This window comes from Giraffa tippelskirchi, chromosome X, assembly GCF_054371585.1.
Source record: "Giraffa tippelskirchi isolate mGirTip1 chromosome X, T2T-mGirTip1v1.2.pri, whole genome shotgun sequence".
NCBI classification, from domain to species: Eukaryota; Metazoa; Chordata; class Mammalia; order Artiodactyla; family Giraffidae; genus Giraffa; species Giraffa tippelskirchi.
The window spans coordinates 54250595-54275586 of NC_137289.1; the positions used below are offsets into that span (position 1 = coordinate 54250595).

At 36.7% G+C, this 24992-nt stretch overlaps 1 protein-coding gene and 1 pseudogene across 1 annotated transcript in view; both read left to right on the forward strand.

The window, feature by feature from the left end:
* IL1RAPL2 (interleukin 1 receptor accessory protein like 2) overlaps nucleotides 1–24992 on the forward strand; it is a 1535365-nt gene that overhangs the window by 1331979 nt on the left and 178394 nt on the right. The window lies entirely within an intron of this gene.
* Nucleotides 4250–4543, forward strand: LOC145535873 (small cell adhesion glycoprotein pseudogene; annotated as a pseudogene).

A 24992-nucleotide genomic window follows, 5' to 3' on the forward strand; every position in this document is an offset into this window, starting at 1 on the left:
TTCTCTAGACAGGAAACATAGAAAAGGTTTATAAACTCGAACCCAAAACAACAAAGTAAATGGCAAGGGGATCATACTTATCAATAATTACCTTAAATGTAAATGGGTTGAATGCCCCAACCAAAAGATGAAGACTGGCTGAATGGATACAAAAACAAGACCCCTATATATGCTATCTACAAGAGACCCACCTCAAACCTAGGGACACATACAGACTGAAAGTGAAGGGCTGGAAAAGGATATTTCACGCAAATGGAGACCAAAAGAAAGCAGGAGTAGCAATACTCATATCAGGTAAAATAGACTTTGAAATAAAGGCCATGAAAAGAGACAAGAAGGACACTACATAATGATCAAAGGATCAATCCAAGAAGAAAATATAAAAACTATAAATATATATGCACCCAACATAGGAGCACTGCTAACAAGTATGAAAGGGGAAATTAACAGTAACACGATAATAGTGAGAGAACTTTAATATCCCACTCACACCTATGGATAGATCAACTAAACAGAAAATTAGCAAGAAAACACAAACTTTAAATGATACAATGGATCAGTTAGACCTAGTTGATATATATAGGACATTTCACCCCAAAACAATGAATTTCACCTTTTTTTCAAGTGCACACTATCCTTCTCCAGAATAGATCACATCCTGCGCCATAAATCTAGCCTTGCTAAATTCAAAAAAATTGAAATCATCTCAAGCATCTTTTCGGATCACAATGTGGTAAGATTAGATGTCAACTACAGGGGAAAAAGTTATTAAAAATACACCCATATGGAGGGTAAACAACACAATTCTGAATAACCAACAAATCACAGAAGAAATCAAAAAAGAAATCAAAATATGCATAAAAACAAATGAAAATGAAAACACAACAACTCAAAACCTATGGGATTTAGTAAAAGCAGTGCTAAGGGCAAGGTTCATAAGCAAGACAAGCTTACCTCAAGAAAGAGGAGTAAAAAGAAATAAATAACCTAACTCTACACCTAAAGCAACTAGAAAAAGAAGAAATGAAGAAACCCAGGGTTAGTAGAAGGAAAGAAATCATAAAAATTAGAGCAGAAATAAATGAAAAAGAAACAAAAAAAGACCATAGCAAAAATCAACAAAGCTAAAAGCTGGTTCTTTGAGAAGATAAATAAATAGACAAACCATTAGCCAGACTCATCAAGAAAAAAAGGGAGAAGGATCAAATCAACAAAGTTATAAATGAAAATGGAGAAATCACAACAGACAACACAGAAATGCAAAGGATCATAAGAGACTACTATCAACAACTATATGCCAATAAAATGGACAATTTGGAAGAAAAGGACAAATTCTTGGAAAAGTACAACTTTCCAAAACTGAATCAGGAAGAAATAGAAAATCTTACCAGACCCATCACAAGCACGGAAATTGAAACTGTAATCAGAAATCTTCCAACAAACAAAAGCCCAGGACCAGATGGCTTCACAGCTGAATTCTACCAAAAAATTAGAGAAGAGCTAAAACCTATCCTACTCAAACTCTTCCAGAAAATTGCAGAGGAAAGTAAACTTCCAAAGTCATTCTATGAGGCCACCATCACCCTAATACCAAAACCCAACAAAGATGCCACACAAAAAGAAAACTACAGGCCAATATCACTGATGAACATAAATGTAAAAATCCTTAACAAAACTCTAGCAAACAGAATCCAAAAACATATGAAAAAGACCATACATCATGACCAAGTGGGCTTTATTCAAGGGATACAAGGATTCTTCAATATTCGCAAATCAATCAATGTGATACACCACGTTAACAAATTGAAAGATAAAAACCATATGATTATCTCAATAGATGCAGAGAAAGCCTTTGACAAAATTCAATATCCATTTATGATAAAAACCCTTCAGAAAGGATGAATAGAAGGAACATACCTCAACATAATAAAAGCCATATTCAAACAAACCTGCAGCAAACATTATCCTCAATGGTGAAAAATTGAAAACATTTCCCCTAAAGTCAGGAACAAGACAAGGATGCCCACTCTCACCACTAATATTCAACATAATTTTGGAGGTTTTAGCCACAGCAATCAGAGAAGAAAAAGAAATAAAAGGAATCCAGATTGGAAATGAAGAATTAAAACTCTCACTGTTTGCAGATGACATGATCCTCTACATAGAAAGCCTGAAAGACTCCACCAGAAAATTACTAGAACTAATCAATGAATAAAGTTGCAGGATATAAAATTAACACAGAGAAATCCCTTGCATTCCTATACACTAACAATGAGAAAACAAAGAGAAATTAAGAAAAAAAATTCCATTTACCATTGCAACGAAAAGAATAAAATACTTAGGAATAAAGCTACCTAAAGAAACAAAAGGGCTATATAGGGAAAACTATAAAACACTGATGAAAGAAATCAAAGAGGACACAAATAGATGGAGAAATATACCATGTTCATGGATCAGAAGAATCAACATAGTGAAAATGAGTATACTAACCCAAAGCAATCAATAGATTCAATGCAATCCCTATCAAGCTACCAACGGTATTTTTCAGAGAACTAGAACAAATAATTTCACAATTTGTATGATATACGAAAAACCCTGAATAGTCAAAGCAATCTTGAGAAAGAAGAATGGAACTGGAGGAATCAATCTGCCTGACTTCAGACTATACTACAAAGCTACAGTCATCAAGACAGTATGGTACTGGCACAAGGACAGAAATATAGACCAATGGAACAAAACAGAAAGCCCAGAGATAAATCCACGCACCTATGGACACCTTATCTTCAACAAAGGAGGCAAGAATATACAATGGAGAAAAGACAATCTCTTTACAAGTGGTGCTGGGAAAACTGGTCAACCACCTGTAAAAGAATGAAACTAGAACACTATCTAACACCATACACAAAAATAAACTCAAAATGGATTAAAGATCTAAATGTAAGACCAGAAACTATAAAACTCCTAGAGGAAAACATAGGCAAAACTCTCTCTGATGTAAATCATAGCAGGATCTTCTATGACCCACCTCCCAGAGTAATGGAAATAAAAGCAAAAATAAACAAATGGGACCTAATTAAACTTAAAAGCTTTTGCACAATGAAGGAACCTATAAGCAAGGTGAAAAGACAGGCTTCAGAATGGGAGAAAATAATAGCAAACGAAGCAACTGACAAAGAATTAATCTCAAATATATGCAAGCAGCTCCTGCAACTCAATTTCATAAAATAAATGACCCAATCAAAAAATGGGCTAAAGAACTAAATAGACATTTCTCCAAAGAAGACATACAGATGGCTAACAGAAAAATGAAAAAATGCCCAACATCACTCATTGTCAGAGAAATGCAAATCAAAACCACAATGAGGAACCATCTCATGCCGGTCAGAATGGCTGGTATCAAAAAGTCTACAAACAATAAATGTTGAAGAGGGTGCAGAGAAAAAGGAACCCTCTTACACTGTTGGTGGGAATGCAAACTAGTACAGCCACAATGGAGAACAGTGTGGAGATTCCTTAAAAAACTGGAAATAGAACTTCCATACGACCCAGCATTCCCACTGCTGGGCATACATACCGAGCAAACCAGAGTTGAATGAGTCACGTGTACCCCAATGTTCATCCCAGCACTGTTTACAATAGCCAGGACATGGAAGCAACCTAGATGTCCATTGGTAGATGAATGGATAAGAAAGCTGTGGTACATATGCACAATGGAATATTACTCAGCTATTAAAGAGAATGCATTTGAATCAGTTCTAATGAGGTGGATGAAACTGGAGCCTATTTTACAGAGTGAAGTAAGTCAGAAAGAAAAACATCAGTATAGTATATTAATGCATATATATATGGAATTTAGAAAGATGGTAATGATGACCCTATATGCAAGACAGCAAAAGAGACACAGATATAAAGAACAGACTTTTGGACTCTGTGGGAGAAGGCGAGGGTGGGATGATTTGAGAGAATAGCATTGAAACATGTATATTATCATTTGTGAAATAGATTGCCAGTCCAGGTTCGATGCATGAGACAGGGGCTCATGGCTAGTGCACTAGGATGACCCTGAGGGATGGGATAGGGAAGGTGGTGGGAGGGGGATTCAGGATGGGGAACACATGTACACTCATGGCTTATTCATGTGAATATATGGCAAAAACCACTACAATATTGTAAAGTAATTAGCCTCCAATAAAAATAAAAATAAAATAAAGATTCGCACCTCCCTAACAGTGCCCATCCACCTGCAGCTATGACTAGCCTCCCAACCATGCCTTCTCCAGCACAAGAACTGTTGGCTACCACAATTCTACAGGCCACTGAGGCCCTGTCCCTGGAAGCTGAAGCCAGCACAGCCCTCATTGCAGTTGTTATCACCGTGGTCTTTCTCACCCTGCTCTCAGTCATGATTCTGATCTTCTTTTACCTGTACAAGAACAAAGGCAGCTATGTCACCTATGTACCCACAGATGGTGAGCCTGGCTCTGTTGTCCTGATGGAGAATGACTCAGCCAAGGGCAGGGAGAAGGAAGAATATTTCATCTAATGGTTCCCAGTCCCCAAGGAGCTTATCCAGGCTCCAGTACTAAGACACTATTTGTTAGGTGAAAGTTTCACCTGAAACTGGTGGGAAGCATCCACTGATATCGGTAGACTTGAGCTCCTTCCAGGACACAGGCCCAAATCCCAGCATCACCGACACCAGGGGACACAAAGAAAGCTGTTCATGTCTCTAGCCAGGCCTCTGTCACACAGCTTCTGACTGATGAGTGAGATGGAGCTGTACTGGGCAGCACTGGAGTATATGCCCAGTCATCTTCACTTTTTTCACAGGTTGAAGGGAAGAAGAGAGTTGGGGGGTCACTTGATGCCCCTATGTCCCTTACCTGGTCACCTAGTGACAACCCGAGTGGAAGTAGTATCCTTAGTTCTTGCCAGAGGTGGGAGACCACAAGGAAAGGCCAGACCAGGAGAGCCAGGAGACTGTGGAGACCTCCCTCCTGATGAATGTGCCACATCCCTTAATCTGAGCCCTTCCTTTCCTTATCCCCCAACAATCTAGACACATGCTATTTTCATTGGAATTAAAACCATTCATTGATACAGAAATCAGATTCTCACGTGCAAGAAATTACCATCTTTATACTTTGACTTATCTTTGCTGACACTTTTGTGACAGTTTGCTTTGTTGTTGTTGTTCAGTCTCTGTCATGTCCAACTCTTTGTGACCCCATGAACTGCAGTATGCCAGGCTTCCCTGTCCTCCTCTATCTCCCGGAGTTTGCTCAAGTTCATGTCCATTTTTTGCTTACTCAACTCTTTTGCCTGTGTTTTCACCCAAGCAAAGGGGGCCCCAGGGAAGTTTCAGAAGTTCCCAGAACAATCTCAGGGGTTTGAAACAGAGATGGTCCTGGGAAGTTTGTCCTAGAAGAGGGTCATTAGAAACATACCCTGGGAGATGAGTTGTTTAGCCTCCATCCTAGCAAGGGCCAGTATGTCCCTGATCCATTCTGTGTGCACACAGAGGGAACCGGGAACAACCTGTGACTTTTCCCACCAGTGCCCTTTCTATCAAGCCCAGAGAGGCTTCTTGGATCTCACTTCATCCATCTCAAGATGAGCATATTTAAAAGGTACAGTGTTTTGGTAGAAATCATTAACTCTCCATGCATTGTTTACTTTGGAACTAAACTAAACCTCCTTCGAGGTCTTAACTATATTGTCTCCATTTTTCAAGCTCAAGTCCATCCAAGGTAAGACCCAAGAGTTGAAAAATCAATCTTAGCAACTTATATTCCAGTTTTCAGTATTTCTCCGAACAGAATTTTGGAAAAAAACTGAAGGTCACCCTGAACTTACAACTTAACAAGTTGTTAAACTAAAAAACATTTGCCTCAAGTCAAACTTAAGGGCAAGTGAGGAGACTCATTGTTCCCTTACTTCTAAGTTTATGTTCTGAATTCCTCTGGTCTAATAGGCTTTTAAGAATCTGAAAGTGCTTAGGAAATAAAGTGAAGAAAAGCTAAACATCTAGAATGGAACTTATGAAAATGGTCAAATCTTAGCCTTGTACTCCTGCATTTATTTCAAAGACTTCATTAAAAAAATTACATTTGATTAATGGTTTATACTTTTCATTTTCCATTACTTCTTTGATCCTGACAACAAACCAGTGTGGAAGATTATGAAGCCCATTGAGTTAACTCACATATCTAGCAGTTAATTAAATCTGAAATCTTGGTCACATGATACACAGTCATACACTCTGTGGCAGGTAGTAAGACTGTCAGAAATATTTCAGTCCTTCTAGCCATAAGGTAGGAATGCACTTTCCTGCCCAGCTGAAATTAGGTGTGGCCAACATGACTTACTTTGGTCCTTGAAATGTGAGCAGAAGTGACACATGTCATTTCTTGGTGGAAGCATTTAATTGACAGTGCTTAGCTTCAGCCTCTCAATTACCTTTCTTTGGTGATTGTTGAAGCACTTTTTTTAAGATAGATCCTCCTTCAGCCTGGGTTTTTAATGATTACCTTGGACAGAGCCTCCACCCCATCAACCTATATTGTATGTGAAACTGAAATAAAAATAAAGTTTCACTATTTTAAGTAAATGATATTTGGATTATTGTTTCCTTTTGAGACATAACCTATTTTATCCTGACTTACAAATATATTGTTTCAATGGAAATCACAAGTGTATTCTCATTGAAGTATGTCTTCCTAATGGCTTCATGTCTGTTGAAACTTACTCTTTTGGGGCTAGCAATATTTTTGCACAGCTCCATTAGCAACATTTCATAGTCACGCTCAGTTTAAAGAATTTTAGATTTGATAGACATGCTGGAATGAGAGTCAATACTCTATTCTTTTTAAGTGTAGTGATGATAAATTAATCACAGATTAAGAACTTAAAGGAATTTCATGAGTCTAACAATTCTACCTCCCACTGTTAAAGCCAGGGAGCATTTTCTCTTCTTCCATTGTATATACTTTGCATTGGCAAGAAAGATGTTTGACATGAAAGGGGAAAACTATGAATAGTAGAGAAGAAGAAGAAGACAAGGTGATGACCACAATACCATGAACTTGGAAACTATTGAGCCTAAGTGCACTTCAGATGTTACCTATGAAAGAGGAAAAAGGAGAAGAATGTATAGGAATTGGAGAGAAAGGACAGTCATCTTTAGCACCACTTTGAATCAATATTCCCTTATGTTAAGATAGAAATAGATTTCTCTGAATATAATGGATCATTTTTGAGAGTGCATGTGTTAGATATTGTTACCACAGCATTAAAAAAAAATTAACAGTCAACTTCTTGAAGCCATAATTCAGGCTTAAATGTAGCTTTGCCCTCATCATGTTCAAAAGCTCGCTTTCTTCCCTTGACTGAAATTACCAAATCACTAACAAGGAGAAATGAAGTACAGCCTATAGACTGTTAGAATCATAACCTTTATAAATGGAAGAAGCCTTAGAAATTATGTGTTTCAACTCTGTCTCTTATACATGAGGAAACTGAGACTCAGAAAGAAGAGTCTTGGCTCATTTCATACACAACTCTCTACATTTCCTGGATATATACATGTGATTGCCAGGATTTTTATCTACTTAATAAAATCTTAAAAGTATCTAATAACCAAGTTCCTAACTTTTCTGTAACTTTGGTAGACTGAAACATAAACTAGATCCTCTGTGTGTTGGTAAATGACAATATTAATGGTGGTGATGATGATGATGATAAATAATTAAAATTAGTTGTGATATAGGAAATTGGGCTGTTATAACACAACAACAAAGCAAGTAAATACTCATTGTCTTAACCAAGATTGAAGTGGCTTGTTTATTTTCCCCCTTGCATGTTCATCTACATGTAAGTAATCCATGGTTGCTGTAGTAGATCTTTGCTGTCAAGGCTCCAGGCTCCTTCCCTTTGTGATTCCATTATCCTCTCTTGCCCTAATCCACAGGGTCAAACATAATAATCTCAACACTATGGTCATAGTGGGCAATAACTGCCTCATGATGTGTTGCTCTTTTTGATAGCAATTTATTCCTACTTGATTTATTCTTAAAGAGCATTGTCTTAATTCAAATGGAATGTTACCATACTAAAACTTAACAGATATTTATCTGGAAAGGAGAACACTTAAAAGGAGATGGTAATTCATGTCTACTAATGCTTGATGACTTGAGAATGTGATAAGGCAGACGTGGGGGAGGCTCACAAACACTAGACCACAGAAGATATCTACCCACTCTGCTTATATATTGGGTTAAACCCTTGCTTTGCCTCTCGTTTCCTTTTACTAAGGAGGAAATTATCATAGCCTTCCTTAATCATCAGTCCCTAGATTGAACTTCAAAATCAGATTTTTAAAGCTTTCCCTGGAAATGAAGATATTCCAAGTATTTATTTCTAACTTCACTTTTTCCTTCAGAGTAAGGACACTTAGTCTGCTTGCCCAATGACATAATTGATCATAGAAGCATTTGGTGATATCAGTCTTTCCCTACCATGCCCAATATTTATCAGATTCTGAATTTCCCACCACTCTGGAGACACAAACATCTAGAAACAAGAAGTGATTTACAAGAAACTTTTGATGTCAGGAAAAAGTAAAATGAACCACAAGGATAAGTTACTATGTCAAATCCAATGAAGCAAATAATTCTTAGAAGATGGTTTATTTTCCAAGTGAAAGCATAGACTTATGGAATACTTAGGAAAGCTTAAGTTTGTTTTATGGCCAGAAATCTAGTTTGTGGATGGAAATTAATTACTTTTTGTCCTAGATCTCTCTGAGGTTAATGTGTCTTAAGTACAGGTATACCTTGTTTAAAGTAAACCTAACATTTGAAAATCCCAATTGGGACAAAAATCCAAATTAGATTTTGGCTCTATAAAAGGATTGAAGACAGGATTTCTTTATATACCAGGGTACTCTAGTTCAAGAGTCAGCAAACTATGACCCAAGAAGAACCAAATCTGACAAGCCCTTATTTTTGCAAACAAACTTTTATTAGCACACAGTCATGCCCATTCATTAAGTTTAGAGATTATTTATGGCTGTTTTTATACACTACATTGGTAAAGTTGTTGCAACAGTAACTCTCTGACTAGCAAAACATGAATTATTTGCTATCTGGCCCTTTACAGAAAAAGTTTGATAAGTCCTACTCTAGTGCATTCAAATTACTCTAGTGTTATTCATATTGCACAAATGTGATTTATTTGGAGAAATTAAACATGTTTTGATATGGCTGGAGAATAGTGCACACATATAAAAGTGATAAAGCCAGTGGAGTGGAAAGAAGTCATAAAGAACTTCATGTATTTAGTTAAAGAGTTTAAACTTGATCCTGAAAATAGTGGGAAACTGCAGATGGCATTATTTCAGTGGACTGATGTGATTTGGAAAGAAATCAATTAGGAAAGTATTGTTAACCAGTCAAGAAATGATGAATATGAGTTTTTGTGGTAAAGTCCAAATGAAGTTGAAGGAAACAGATGCTAATGTTATTAACAAGACAGAAACAGCATGATTTTGTGAATGAGTGAATGAATGTTAGCAGCAAGGAAAAGGGAGAAATGTGAGTTGACTTAGATTTCTGACTTAGGAAACTACATGCATGTTAACACCATAAGACAAGGAGGAAAATATCAGGGAAATAAAATGTGTTTGGTTTTGTACATGCTGAATATTATATGTGTGTGAGACATTCAGGTGGAAATAGTCCTTCAGCAAGTTGCAACATAAGTCTGGAACACAAGAGTTCTGAGATACAGACTTGAAGTTATCAGAATTAACTGGAAATATAGGCCATAATTTGGAATAAACCATTTAGAAGAACTTTATAGAGTAAAAACAGCATCAGGGATAACACCAGTATCTAAATGATTGTGGAGGAATCCCACAAAGAAAAAATGGGAATACCATGAATAACATTGAAAAGGAGCTTCCAGCTGGAAGGGGGAAAGGGAATGTAATCAAAGCCAAGAGAAAATGCAATTTTAAGAGAAAATGTCAAATATCTAAGAGATATCAAATAATCAAGTAATACTGTGGCAGAAAATTGTTCACTGGGTTTGTAAATATGGAGGTCATTGGTGACCTTAGTGAAAGCAGTGACTGGTAAGGAAGGAAAAAGAAACAGTGAATATAAGCTAATCTTTCAAGTAATTTTTCTGTAGAATATTGGAAAAGCCAGTAACTAGGATTCTTAAAGAAGTGTTTCTTGAGGATGGGAAAGACTTGAGTGCATTTATTATGCTGGAGGGCTGGAGTCTCTAGAGAGGAAGGAGAAGATGCAAGAAAGGTCCTCTGGATCTGCAGGTTACCTTGCCAAGCAAAAGCAGTACATGAGAGCCCCATATTCTATTTATTCAGCTCACTGTCATCCAGGCTAATCAAAAAGAAAGAGAGAGAGACATTGAACTTTGGATGATAATCAAATGTCTGAGAACATAATTCAGACATTTCAACTTGGGATAATAATCACGTGTCTGAGAATATGATTCCTCCCATACAGTAGCTCAATGACACTTACTTTCTGAGATCTGTCTTTCTTTAATAGGATCAACTAATAGGTACATTTAAATTTCTTTTTCCAATCAGGCAGGAATCACTGAAAGTCTAGAGGGAGGCTAGAGAGTAAGTGGGTGTGTGGATTGTTGACTGGTCCCTTTGCTGTCTGTCATGGTACTTGAATGTGCGATCAGCTCTATGTTAACACTGTGTTTAGAGAAGTAAAATACTAGTGTTAAGAATACTTGGGAGAGACCTGAGCTTGCTCTTCTCAGTGGTAAATGGTACATTTTTGTGAGACCACAGAAGTGTACATTGCTGGATGTGTGGTAGGGAAAAGAAGCATTCAATGTAACCTGCTAATAGGTACAATTTATTAAAACATCCCCTGAATCTTACAGACATTAACCAGATCACCCATTGGTGCAAAATTAGAATTGAAGATACAAAAGTTGATGAAGAATCAGTTTAGCATTATTAACTAAGCCTCTGAATATATGTGCCAAGTTCCAGTAGGTCAGCAGGATACAGTGTGCTCATGTTCTATATGCAGATTCCAAAAGTTACATTGAAGGTACTCAGAGAGCTTAGCCCAGTCACGTCCTTTGAGGAACTCATGTTCTCTTAGGGCACTGAGACATAGTTATGTGATAGAATACATATGGGCAACACCTCCATAACCTTACTACCTTGTTAGTGTTGTGCAGACTTAATGGGGGAAAACTGCAAAATACCCCAGAAGTAGCAGATGCCATGACAACATTACAGTGAGTGATTAAACCAGCTATATGACTGATTACTTTAGACAAAACCATTACCAAAAATTCATTTATTGAACAAAATTTCATCAAGTACCTACTCTGGTCAAAGGATTTCTTTGATAATGGAGCTGAAGACTGAAAAAAAAATTCCATCATCTTTTTTGAGGGGCCTATGTAACATTGGTTAACATTAGTGGAAAGTTACTTCTAGAAAAATCGCAAAAAAAAAAAAAGGATGCCTAATACTTACTTTGATACTCTTACTGAATATTGCTTGAAGCAGTCTATGAAAGGCTGAGCCAGAGAATGTCTTCCCAATTACTCTGAAGCCACATCTTTGCCCTTATGCTAAATACTAATGGCATTAACAAAGTGAAACCTAATTTAGCACAATCTGTGTATATTTTGTCACCCCGACTAGGTTGTAGTTGTATCAAAGATAGTATATTTCTTCTGCTTCCCTTTTCCTCCCATATAGTAGGCACTAGGTACATACTATTGTGGTTGATTTTTTTAAATATTAAGTATCTCTCTCCTCAGACAAAATTGAGGGCACATTTTCCAGACTACTTATCCATGAGAAAGCATGTACCCACCCCCCTATCCCACCCATAATCTATATTGAAGAAGTTTAAAGCGCCAGACTATAATAGTTTCCCCTCTGCTGACCACACTCCTTCACTCCCCCCACAAAACCCCATCTCTTTTTCCATTCTGTGGTAGGACCTAAGATGCAGTCAAAAATGTGGTTTCCATTGCTCTGAAGTTATGTCAGCCTTGAAGAGTTCAAGATGTTTCCAGTTGTAGGAAAATTTTTCACTTTTTTTTGTAGAAGATGTACTTTATAATCATTCATAACAGCAGAAAAGTTGTAAGTGCTTTTGACCAGCTTCTGTGACCATGCTTATAGATTAGTAAATATATATGATTGTCTCACACTGTGGGTATGTCTTGAAACAAATTATTTTTCAAGGGAGGAGTCACCTACTGTGTTCAAGGTTAAGTGATATGTCAAACATAGGGGTTGTATGAGCCATAGACCATGTCTGCTGAGCTTGGTTTGATATTTTATTATTTACATTTGACATTTTTTCTACAAGTACCTTTAATTATGCTTTAAATCACTTTAAATCACAGTGACTAATACCTTTTCTGATGTAATACAGTCTGCCTCACTGGAATTGGAAATATTTCTTTTGTAGTTTAACCTTCTAGAATTCCAAATACCAAAGGTAAGAAGACAGAGAAGTCAAGAAAACCCTGATGCAAGTGTTATTGGAGCACAGTGTGCGGGGAGATCCTTTCAAAGCTATTGGCCCCTCAAAAATACACCACTAATAATTACAAACGGAAACTAAGTCAAACTCTAGTCCCAATACTTATCAGGCAAATTTATCCTGTTTCTATTACTAGGAGACACTGAAAATCTATCAGTGATTTCTATAGTTTGTATAATGGACCCTTTCTTTAACAACTTTCCAGAGCTGTGTGATCAATAAATGTTTGTTGAGGAAATGAACAAAATACTGAGTCACTCTTGAGGTCCAGGTTGCAGGGCTGCCTCATAATTGAGATCCATTTTTTAGTAAAAGTGAAAGTCTCTCAGTTGTGTCCGACTCTTTGCAACCCCATGGACTATAGAGTCCATGGAATTCTCTAGGCCAGGATACTGGAGTGGGTAGCCTTTCCCTTCTCCAGGGGATCTTCCCAACCCAGGGATCAAACCCACATCTCCTGCATTGGAAGATGGATTTTTAATCACTGAGTCACCTGGGAAGCCCTTGTCTTGTAATACTAATGACTTTAGTTTCATTTTCAGCTAAAAAAAAAATGCAAGCCCTATGGTGATTTTTCAACCCCTAAAATAAATTCACATGAGGAAGATAAAAGTTTAAATATGATCATGGCAAAAACTTTTAAAAGTATCTTAAAGTTAAAAAAAGACTTTTAAAAAAGATAACACATTTACTTTCATTCTTTCTTTTTTAACTTTTTATTTTATGTTGGAGCATGGTTGATTAACGATGTTTTGTTAGTGTCAGATGTACAGCAAAGTGATTCACTTAAACATATATACATATCTATCCTTTTTCAAATTCTTTCCCATTTAGAATTTTACATAATGTAGGTCTTTTTGATTATCCATTTTAAATATAGTAATGTGTACATGTCAATCCCAAGCTCCTACCTATTCCTCTCCCCTTCCTCCCATAACCATGTTTGTTCTCTAAATCTGTGAGTCTTTTTGTTTTGTAAATAAGTTCATTTGTATCATTTTTTAAGATTCCTCAAATAAACAATATGATATTTTACTTTCTCTGTCTCACTTATTTCATTCAATATGACAATCTCTAGGTAGCCTCAGTTATATAGAGAGAAATAGAACTGGAAAAGGATATCCCTAAGCTATGTTTATGCCTTGGTGCTGGTGGGAGGAACATTGCTAAGAATTAATGTTAAGTGAATCTAATGTGTTTTTTGGCATACTCTGTCAAAGGCCACGTCTCTTGCATCTACCAGCTGAATAAATGTACAGCTGCCAGAAGTTACGTATCTCCCATTTCCCCTAACAAGAGGCCCATAGCAATCACCTTGACTCACTCACCCTAAAGACAACTGGAGATTCTGGGGACTTTTGACAACAATACCTGAGAGAGAAGAGCCAGCAGCCAGACAGATTTTACCACATAGATACCAAAGGGTGCAGGACAGGGCAGAGCAAACCATTATGGAGCCAAAACTTTGAGGCTCTAACACTAAAGGCTGCTCAGAGAGTAAAACAGAGAAATATCCCTGGGATAACCCTTAAGGGGAGAGGGTTTGACAGTCCTTTTAATTGCTTTAGAATAAATTCTGCTAATCCTCTTGAGGCCCATTTGTACAACTTAAAGCATTTTATGGAAATTTAAAAAATAAATTTAGAAAATATCTTTGATTTTCATGCTGCAAGGTAAGAGGGAGAAAGATAAGATAATTAAAAGGGGAGGGGAGAAAAGAGAGAGACTCCTAAATCACTAACATTTGATTTTGACATACATTCTGGGACACTTTTTTTCTTCTGTGGCCTCACCTTAGGTTTTGTTCAGACTAATATCTAAAGTAGTTGAAAGTCCCTGGATACACACCAAGGGAACCTAGAAGCAAAAGCTTAACATAGAATTTGGGATGTACCATCTGATATAGATGAACTACAAAAAGGATTAACTGCACAAAGTTAATCTGGGCTTGACTCTACTGCTATGATCATGCAGTTTATCTTTCCATAGCCAATGCCTACATGGTAAAGAAACTGCCTGTAATGCAGGAGACCTGAGTTTAATCCCTGGGTCAGGAAGATCCCCTGGAGAAAGAAATGGCTATCCACTCCAGTATTCTTGCTGGAGAATTTCATGGCCAGAGGAGCCTGGTGGGCTATAATCCATAGCATTGCAAAGAATCAGACACGACTGAGTGACAAATACTTTCAAGGGCACAGAGAAGAAGGAGGAAAGCCTAAAAGAAAAACATGGTCGTGGTGGTGTAGTCCAACTGAACTATGAGGGAATTCATGATGATTCTACATTCTTCCTAGCTTCAGTCTCCCATAATAGGGTGGTCAACTCATCCGAAGTCAGCAAACAGAAGAGTTTTTCACCCTACTTGTGATCCATCTTGGAAAAAGGTTCTGGAGAAGCTCCCACGACCATGGTGTCAAAAAGAGACAGATAGGACTGAGCGACTAACACTTTCACTTTTATTTCACTTTCAGAGAGATTATAAACTTCAGATCTAACTCTATGTTTGTTTTTATTCCTATTTTATATAATATTTTATTATGAAGGGTCCCTGTATATTTAAATATTCTTTACAAGCAAATTGAATTGTTATAACTTTTTTTTTTACCACTTAGCTATACCATAATGTATTTAATTATACTACTCTTCTTGAACAGTTCAGTTCAGTTCAGTTGCTCAGTCGTGTCCGATTCTTTGTGACCCCATGAATCGCAGCACGCCAGGCCTCCCTGTCCATTACCAACTCCTGGAGTTTACCCAAACTAATATCCATCGAGTCAGTGATGCCATCCAGCCATCTCATCCTCTGTCGTCCCCTTTTCCTCCTGCCCCCAATCCTTCTCAGCATCAGGGTCTTTTCCAATGAGTCAACTCTTCGCATGAGGTCGCCAAAGTATTGGAGTTTCAGCTTCAACATCAGTTCTTCAGGTGAACACCCAGGACTGATCTCCTTTAGGATGGACTGGTTGGAACTCCTTGCAGTTCAAGGGACTCTCAAGAGTCTTCTCCAACACCACAGTTCAAAAGCATCAATTCTTCGGCGCTCAGCTTTCTTCACAGTCCAACTCTCACATCCATACATGACTACTGGAAAAAACATAGCCTTGACTAAACGGATCTTAGTTGACAAAGTAATGTCTCTGCTTTTTAATATACTATCTAGGTTGGTCATAACTTTCCTTCCAAAGAGTAAGTGTCTTTTAATTTCATGGCTGCAATCACCATCAGCAGTGATTTTGGAGCCCAAAAAAATTAAGTCTGACACTGTTTCCACTGTTTCCCCATCCATTTCCCATGAAGTGATGAGACCAGATGCCATGATCTTAGTTTTCTGAATGTTGAGCTTTAAGCCAACATGTTCACTCTCCTCTCTCACTTTCATCAAGAGGCTCTTTAGTTCCTCTTCACTTTCTGCCATAAAGGTGTTTTATCTGCATATCTGAGGTTATTGATATTTCTCCTGGCAATCTTGATTCCAGCTTGTGTTTCTTCCAGCCCAGCATTTCTCATGATGTACTCTGCATATAAGTTAAATAAGCAGGGTGACAATATACAGCCTTGACGTACTCCTTTTCCTATTTGGAACTAGTCTGTTGTTCCATGTCCAGTTGTAACTGTTGCTTCCTGACATACATACAGGTTTCTCAAGAGGCGGGTCAGGTGGTTTGGTAATCCCATCTCTTTCAGAATTGTCCACAGTTTATTGTGATCCACACAGTCAAAGGCTTTGGCATAGTCAATAAAGCAGAAATAGATGTTTTTCTGGAACTCTCTTGCCTTTTTGATGATCCAGCGGATGTTGGCAATTTGATCTCTGGTTCCTCTGCCTTTTCTAAAACCAACTTGAACATCTGCAAGTTCACGGTTCACGTATTGCTGAAGCCTGGCTTGGAGAATTTTGAGCATTACTTTACTAGCATGTGAGATGAGTGCAATTGTGCGGTAGTTTGAGCATTCTTTGGCATTGCCTTTCTTTAGGATTGGAATGAAAACTGACCTTTTCCAGTCCTGAGGCCATTGCTGAGTCTTCCAAATTTGCTGGCATATTCAGTGCAGCACTTTAACAGCATCATCTTTCAGGATTTGAAATAGCTCAACTGGAATTCCATCACCTCCACTAGCTTTGTTCGTAGTGATGCTTTCTAAGGCCCACTTGACTTCACATTCCAGGATGTCTGGCTCTAGGTGAGTGATCACACCATCCTGATTATCTGGGTCGTGAAGATCTTTTTTGTACAGTTCTTCTGTGTATTCTTGCCACCTCTTCTTAATATCTTCTGCTTCTGTTAGGTCCATACCATTTCTGTCCTTTATCGAGCCCATCTTTGCATGAAATATTCCTTTGGTATCTCTTATTTTCTTGAAGAGATCTCTAGTCTTTCCCATTCTGTTGTTTTCCTCTATTTCTTTGCATTGATTGCTGAGGAAGGCTTTCTTATCTCTCCTTGCTATTCTTTGGAACTCTGCATTCAAATGGGAATATCTTTCCTTTTCTTCTTTGCTTTTCGCTCCACTTCTTTTCCCAGTTATTTGTAAGGCCTACTCAGACAGCCATTTTGCTTTTTTGCATTTCTTTTCCATGGGGATGGTCTTGATCTATGTCTCCTGTACAATGTCACAAACCTCCACCCATAGTTCATCAGGCACTGTCTATCAGATCTAGTCCCTTAAATCTATTTCTCACTTCCACTATAATCATAAGGGATTTGATTTAGGTCATACCTGAATGGTCTAGTGGTTTTCCCTACTTTCTTCCATTTAAGTCTGAATTTGGCAATAAGGAGCTCATAATCTGAGCCACAGTCCATTCCCGGTCTTGTTTTTGCTGACTGCATAGAGCTTCTTCATCTTTGGCTGCAAAGAATATAGTCAGTCTGATTTCAGTGTTGACCATCTGGTGATGTCCATGTGCAGAGTCTTCTCTTGTGTTGTTGGAAGATGGTGTTTGCTATGACCAGTGTGTTCTCTTGGCAAAACTCTATTAGCCTTTGCCTTGTTTCATTCTGTACTCCAAGGCCAAATTTGCCTGTTACTCCAGGTGTTTCTTGACTTCCTACTTTTGCATTCCATTCCTCTATAATGGAAAGGACATCTTTTTTGGGCTGTGTCTAATTTTTCACCAGCATAATGAATATTATTATTAATAATTTTAAAAATTATTATCTATGATTATTTCCTTGAAATAAGATCCTAGATGCAGAGATTATTATATCAAAGACAATACATATTTTTGAGGCTATTGATAACACTTTTAAACTGCTTTCCAGAAATATTGTATATATTTACAACCACTCTAGCAGTATATATAAGTGTCTATCTTGCCACATTCTCCAAGATCTAGAATATACATATATGTGCATATTCTATTTTGGAAAATAGTATTTCAATTACTAGTATTTGTACTACTTTTGAATTAGGGTTTCTGTTTATAGACTATTTTTAATTTTTCTTGCATTATCTATTCATGTACTTTGGCAATATTTTTACTTATTTTACTTAGATGTTAAACTTTGTACCTGTCAGTCTATCTGTACAACCCTTCATCTGTCATATTTGCTGCAAATTTTAACCCAGCTCCTTTGAGGAATAATTTACATAGAATTAACAAATTTTAAGTGTACAGTTTAATGAGTTTTGGTAATGGTCAATTGTGTAGGCATCATAAGAATCGAGACATAGGATATTTTCATTACCCCCCAAAATTTCCTTGTTCTAATTTACAGTCAGTCCCCCCTACCTATCTAGTCCAAGGCAACCAATGACCTGATTTATAGCATTATAGTTTTGCCTTTTCTAGAATTTCATAGAAACAAGATTATAGTATACAATACTTTTTATATGTGTGATTCATTTAACAGAATTCTTTTGAGATTATCCATGCCTTTATATGTATTTGTTGGAGAAGGAAATGGCAACCCACTCCAGTACTCTTGCCTGGAGAATCCCATGGACAGAGGAGCCTGGTAGGTTACAGTCCATGGAGTCGCAAAGAGTCAGACATGACTGAGCAACTTCAATTTCACTTTAGTTACAATCATTTTGTTTTTATTGCACGGGTATACCACAAATTGTTTATACATTCACTACTCCTGAACATCTGAATTTTTCCTAGTTTGGGGCTATTGTGAAAAAGAGCTGCTATGACCCTTCTTTGTGATGGCATATGTTTTTATTGCCCTTTGATAGAATTGCTTGTCCATACAGTAAGTGCAAGTTTGAAAGAAACAATCAAACAATTTTCTATACTGCTATACTATCTTGTATTCTCTCAAACATTCCAGTTGTCACACATCCTTGTCAACAAATGATGTTGTCAATATATTTAGTCATTCTACTGCATGTGAAGTAGCATCTCAGTGTAGCATTAATTTGCATTTTCTTAATGACTAATGATGCTATTTTATGTGCTTATTTGCCATTCATATATCATCTTTGTTTTAATTGAAGTATAGTTGATTTACAACATTATATTAGTTTTAGGTGCACACCATAGTGATTTAATATTTTTATAGATTATACTCCATTCAAGTTATTATAAAATATTGGCTGTATTCCTTGTGCTATACAATATATCCTTGTAACGTATTATATGCATAGTGGTTTGTGCCTCTTTATCCCCTACCCTCATCTTGCCCCACCCCAATCCCTTTTCCCACTGGTAACCTATAGTTTGTATTCTATATCTGTGAGTGTGTTTCTTTTTTGTTATATTCATTGTTTATTTTATTTTTTAGATTGCACATATCAATGATAATGTACAATGTTTATCCTTCTCTGTCTGACTTATTTTACTAAGCATAATGCTCTCCAAATCCATCCATGTTGCTACAAATGACAAAATTTCATTCTTTTTATAGTGAGTAATATTCTACCATGTGCGTGTGTATCTTTTTTATCCATTCATCTGTTGATGGTCACTTATGTTGCTTTCATATCTTGGCTATTATAAATAATGCATTTATGAACATTGTGGTACATGCATTTTTGGGGGTACTCGGGAATGGAATTACTGAACCATATTATAATTCTATTTTAAGTTTTTTGAGGAACCTTCATATTGTATTCCTTAGTTCAGTTCAGTTCAGTCACTCAGTCATGTCTGACTCTTTGCAAACCAATGGACTATAGCATGCTAGGCTTCCCTGTCCATCATCAACTCCCTGAGCTTGCTCAAATGCATGTCCATCGAGTTGGTGATGCCATCCAACCATCTCATCCTCTGTCATCTCCTTCTCCTCCTGCCTTCAATCTTTTCCAGCAAGAGTGTCTTTTCCAATGAGTCAGTACTTTACATCAGGTGGGCAAAGTATTGGAGTTTCAGCTTCAGCATCAGTCGTTCCAATGAACATTCAGGCCTATCTCCTTTAGGATTGACTGGTTGGATCTCCTTGCAGTCCAAGGGACTCTCAAGAGTCTTCTCCAATGCCACAGTTCAAAAGCATCAATTCTTCAGTGCTCAACTTTCTTTGTGGTCCAACTCTCACATCCTACTTGACTACTGGAAAAACCATAGCTTTGACTATATGGACCTTTGTCAGTAATGTCTCTGCTTTTTAGTATGCTATCTAGGTTGGTCATGGCTTTTCTTCCAAGGAGCAAGCATGTTTTAAATTCATGGCTTCAGTCACTATCTGCAATGATTTGGGAGCCCAAGAAAATAAAGTCTGTCACTGTTTTCATTGTTTCCCCGTTTATTTGCCATGAAGTGATGGGACCAGATGCTATGATCTTAGTTTTTTCAATGTTGAGTTTTAAGCCAGCTTTTTCACCCTCCTTTCACTTTCATCAAGAGGCTCTTTGGTTACTCTTAGCTTTCTGCCGTAAGGGTGGTGTCATCTGCATATCTGAGGTTATTGGTATTTTTCACTGCAGTCTTGATTCCAGCTTGTGCTTCATCCAACCTGGCATTTCACAGGATGTACTATGCATGTAAGTTAAATAAGCATGGTGACAATATACAGCCTTGATGTACCCCTTTCCCTATTTTAAACCAGTCCATTGTTCCATGTCTGGTTCTGACTGTTGCTTCTTGACCTGCATACAGATTTCTAAGGAGTCAGGTAAGGTGGTCTGGTATTCCTATCTCCTTAAGAATTTTCCACAGTTTGTTCTGATCCACACAGGCAAAGGCTTTAGCATGGTCCATGAAACAGGAGTAGATGTTTTTCTGGAATTCTCTTGCTTTTTCTATGATCCAACAGTTGTTGGCAATTTGATCTCTAGTTTCTCTGCCTTTTCTGAATCCAGCTTGAATATCTGGAAGTTCTCGGATCACATGCTGTTGAAGCCTAGCTTGGAGAATTTTGAGCATTACTTTGCTTGCATGTGAGATGAGTGCAATTGCATGAGAGTTTGAACATTCCTTGACATTGCCTTTCTTTGGGAGTAGAATGAAAACTGACCTTTTCTAGTCCTGTGGTCACTGCTGAGTTGTCCAAATTTGCTGGAATATTTAGTGTAGCACTTTCATCTTTTAGGATTTGAAATAGCTCAGCTGGAATTCCATCACCTCCACTAGCTTTGTTCGTAATGATGCTTTCTAGGGCCCACTTGACTTGATACTCCAGGATGTCTGGCTCTAGGTGAGTGATGACACCATCATAGTTATCTGGGTCATTAAGATCTTTTTTTTGTTTAGTTCTTCTGTGTATTCTTGCCACCTCTTCTTACTATTTTCTACTTCTGTTAGATCCATACCATTTCAATCCTTTATTGTGCCCATCTTTGCATGCCCTTGGTAGCTCTAATTTTTTTTGAAGAGATCTCTACTCTTTCCCATTCTATTATTTTCTTCCATTTCTTTGCATTGATCATTAAGGAAGGCTTTCTTATCTCCCCTTGCTATTCTTTCAGACTCTGCATTCACATGGCTATATCTTTCCTTTTCCCCTTTGCCTTTTGCTTCTCTTCTATTCACAGCTATTTGTAAGGACTCCTCAGACAACCATTTTGACTTTCTGCATTTCTTTTTCTTGGGGATGGTTTTGATCACTGCATCTTTTACAATGTTACAAACCTCTGTATATAGTTCTTCAGGCACTCTATCTATCACGTCTAATCCTTTGAATTTGTCACTTCCACTGTATAATCATAAGGGATTTGATTTATGTCATACCTGAATGGCCTAGTGGTTTTCCCTACTTTCTTCAATTTAAGTCTGAATTTTGCAATAAGGATTTCAAGATGAGTGACAATCAGCTCCTGGTCTTGTTTTTGCTGACTGTATAGAGCTTCTCCATCTTCAGCTGCCTAGATAAGTCTGATTTTGGTATTGACCATCTGGTGATGTCCATGTACAGAGTCGTCTCTTTTGTTGCTGAAAGGGGGTGTTTGCTATTGCCAGTGCATTTTCTTGAAAAAATTCTTTTAGCTTTTGCCCTTCTTTATTTTGTACTCCAAGCCCAAATTTGCCAGTTACTCCAGGTATCTCTTGACTTCCTACTTTAGCATTCCAATCCCATATGATAAAAAGGCCTTTTTTTTTTTGGTGTTAGTTCTAGAAGGTTTTGTAGGTCTTCATAGAACTGTTCAACTTCAGCTTCTTTGGCATTAGTGGTTGGGACATAGACTTGATTACTGCGATATTGAATGGTTTACCTTAGAAACAAACAGAGATCATTCTGTCATTTTTGAGATTGCACTCAAGTACTGCATTTCAGACTCTCTTGTTGACTATGATTGCTACTCCATTTCTTCTAATAGATTCTTGTCCACAGTAGTAGATACAATGGTCATCTGAATTAAATTCGCCCGTTCTGGTCCATTTTAGTTTACTGACTCCTAAAATGTCAATGTTCAATCTTGCCATATACTGTTTGACTGCTTCCAATTTACCTTGATTCGTGGACTTAATATTCCAGGTTTCTTAGTTGCTGCTCCAGTTTACATTCCCACCAACAGTGTACTAGGGTTCTCTTTTCTCCACATTCTCATCGTTTATTATATAGAGAATTTTTAATGATAGCTGTTCTGACAGGTGTGAGGTGATACATTATTGTGGTTTTGATTTGCATTTCTGATGATTAGTAATGTTGAGTGCTCTATCCATATGCCTATTCACCATCAGCCGATCTTCTTTGGAAAAATATCTATTCAGATATTCTGCACATTTTTTATTAGGTTGTTTGCTATTTTGATATTGAGTTTTATGGGAAAAAAAAAAACAACCAAAGTCTCATCTTTGGCTAAGTAAGCGTTCAAATATTTTGCCCATTTTTTTAAAAATTAGGGAACTTGATTTCTTATTATTGATTTGCAAGAGTTCTTTATATATACAAGGCCCACACTCATTACCATATGTTTTGCAATCTTCTCTTCTAGTCTTGGTTTCATTTCTTTAATAGTATAATATAAAGAGTAAAAGTTTTAAATTTTGATAAAAGACAATCCATTTTTTAAAAGGTTGGAATTTATGTGATTTTTTTGTGTCACATTTAAGATATATTTGCCTAATCCAAGGTTACTTGATTTCTCCCAGAAGTTCTATAGTTTCAGTTCTTAAATTTAGGTATAAGATCCAGTTTGAATTAATTTTTGTATGTGGTGTCAGAAAAGGTTTGAGCTTAATTTTTTCCTACTTAGATATTCAACTGTCCCAGAAAAAAATTTGTTTAAAAGTTTCTCTTACCCCACCCCTCCTTGAATTGCCTTGGCACCTCTTCCAGAAATCAAGTAATCATGCATATGTGGTTCTATTTCTGGACTTTATATTCTTTTACTGATTTATACATCTATCTTCACATGAATGCCATGCTATCTTGATTTATATAAATTTATAGTATATTTTATAACCTGGAGGTTTAGGTATTCCAGATTTGTTCTTTTATCCAATTACTTTTGCTCTTCTGAGTCCTTTATATTTCATATAAATTTTAGAATCAGATTTTCAATTTCTACAGTAAAAAATCTATCAGAAATTTGATTGAAATTGCATGTTATCTGTGTATCAATTTGAGGGATATTAACGTATTAAGTTTTAGGTCTTTCACTCCAAGAGCATGGTCTATTTCTCCATTTATTTGGATATTCTTGTTTCTCTCAACACTGTTTTGTAACATTCATTATATAAGCTAGTATAGATTTTGTTAAATGTATCCCTGATTATTCAGTATCTTTATGCTATTGTAAATATCATTTCTTAGGCAGAAAGACTTTTGTATATTGTTTGTCAGACTGTCCAATAAAATAACTTTGCTTTAGTTGAGCCTCCTTATTGTTTGTTTTCTATTTTTCTGTTGTCTTTACTGTCGTTCTACTATTATTATTACTTTCTTCTTATATTATTATTATTATCTTTTTTCCTTTGAGTATATTGTTTCTTTTCTATCTTCTTAGTTGTACATTTGCCTTATTAATTTTATGCCACTCTTCATTTTATTGTATAGGCATTTAGGACTATAAATTTCTCTTAGAACATGGCTTTCACTGAATCCCACATGTTTCTTTTTTTTTTTAATTAGTTTATCTATTTTTTAACTTTACAATATTGTATTTGCTTTGCCATACATTGACATGAATCCACCATGGGTGTACATGTTTTCCCCTTCCAGAACCCTCCTCCCACCTCCCTCCCCATCCCATCCCTCTGGGTCATCCCGGTACACCAGCCCCAAGCATCCTGTACCATACATTGAACCTGGACTGGCGATTCGTTTCACATGTGATAACTTACATGCTTCAATGCCATTCTCCCATATCCTCCCACCCTTGCCCTCTCCCACAGAGTCCATAATACTGTTCTATTTATCTGTGTCTCTTTTGGTTTCAATGTACTATGTTGTTGTTGTTATCACTGAGTTTTGTTTTTTGTAATTCTATTACAATTTCTTCTTTGACTCCAAAGTGCGACTTTTTAATTTGTGCATTCATGGGGATTTATTATCATTATTTAGTTTGATGTTTTATTAACTATTCACTATTAATTTTTTAAATTTATTTTATTTTTATTACTAACATCTAACTGAAGCCTATTATGGAAGAGAATATTATTTATATGATACCTATTCTTCAAACTTCATTAAGACTTGCTTGATAGATTGGAACATTATCAGTATATTTGAAAAATGTATACTTGAGAATAATTTGTGTTGTCTAATTGCAGAAAGGGATTTCGTTTTTACCATTGACCATTTCAACAAGAGCATAAAATATATCAAACCTTTCTTTTTTGTTTGTGTTCCCAATTAATTTATGCTCATTAAGTGACATCTTTTAGCATAATTTTATAAACTTTCACCTATATTTTTCTAGTTTTCTATGTGTTCTTATCTTTATTTAGCATTTTCAAGTCATTTGGAATTTATTTCCATATAAACTGTAGGGTTAGGATCTAACTGTTTGAATTCTATATATATTTAAATGACATAACCCTATAACCATTAAAAGGATAACTTTTATGACTGTATCTTACTGGTTTATTCTGCCACCTTC